At 35.1% G+C, this 1,082-nt stretch overlaps 1 non-coding gene across 1 annotated transcript; it reads left to right on the forward strand.

The window, feature by feature from the left end:
• The first annotated feature begins 464 nt into the window (after positions 1-464).
• On the forward strand, positions 465-536 carry Trnae-uuc (transfer RNA glutamic acid (anticodon UUC)). The gene has a single exon. It is a non-coding gene; the product is annotated as a tRNA-Glu (tRNA).
• Positions 537-1,082: the final 546 nt, after the last annotated feature.

The following is a 1,082-nucleotide window of genomic DNA, read 5'->3' on the forward strand; positions in this document are numbered from 1 at the left end:
CTTCCATTAGATGGGAATGGAATAAATTTTCATATTTTTTTTAATATTAATTATTATATAATATATTTTATATTAATTACATATTTTTTTTATTTTAAAACTAATAATTCGTAATATTCGTGATTTGATGGTGTAAAATACTGATGTGACCCTTCTAGAGTTGTCGAACTTTGCCGGGACTTAACTGCAAGACTGCCCCAAAATTAATATTTGTACAAATTTGAATGGCATATTGATTAGTCCTATCACTGCTGCTGCAGAAAACAGATAAAAGTATTTGCTAAAATATGGCGGTTTCATTGGGCGCTATCCGCTTTAATATAAAACATTTTCCAGACCAGAAGTTGAATTAGAATTTATCATAGCAAGTGATTTACTCATTTGCTAAATAACACAACATGTAATGTATACCGTTATTGTCATTCTTATAAATAGCATAGAATGCATTTATAGTGCAAGCGTTCTCCTATATGGTCTAGTGGTTAGGATTCCTGGCTTTCACCTAGGCGGCCCGGGTTTGATTCCCGGTGTGGGAACGCGTGTATTTGTTTTTTTTAAAGATTTAATGGATACATATTAGGGCCATTGATAAATAGCAACTTTTACTAAGACCCACTTTAAAACAAAACGCGTGGTGATAGTCAAGATTGTCTACTCTGTTTGACTTCCGGTTACTATTGTCTATTTGGCTGAATAATTAGATATGGTCAAAGGGGCAAGAAAGCTATTTTTAATATGGGCAAAATAGTGGTGGTGGTGGGGGGGAGACTTTCACGTTGCTGGAGAGGAAGATTATTATTAGTCAGAAAGGACCGTATCTTGCTTGTCACCGTCGTCCCATCTACAAAGCAAGAACCTGAAAAAAGAAAAAAAAAGAAATTTGACTCGGCTTTTTCAGTTGAAATGAAATGAATTTAATCATGGTTGTTCCAAAAATAATGCATTGCCTTTTGTTCTAAAAGTCCCTTAGTTTATCTCATCTACCATGTAATTTACAAAGCCCTGCCGCCCCGACATGGGCTTAAAAGTCCCTTGCCACCATGGGCCACACGTTAATCTTTTTGTTATATCCATAAGATCCC

Source organism: Euprymna scolopes, chromosome 28 (genome assembly GCF_053919585.1).
Source record: "Euprymna scolopes isolate OS-2025 chromosome 28, ASM5391958v1, whole genome shotgun sequence".
Lineage (NCBI taxonomy): Eukaryota > Metazoa > Mollusca > Cephalopoda > Sepiida > Sepiolidae > Euprymna > Euprymna scolopes.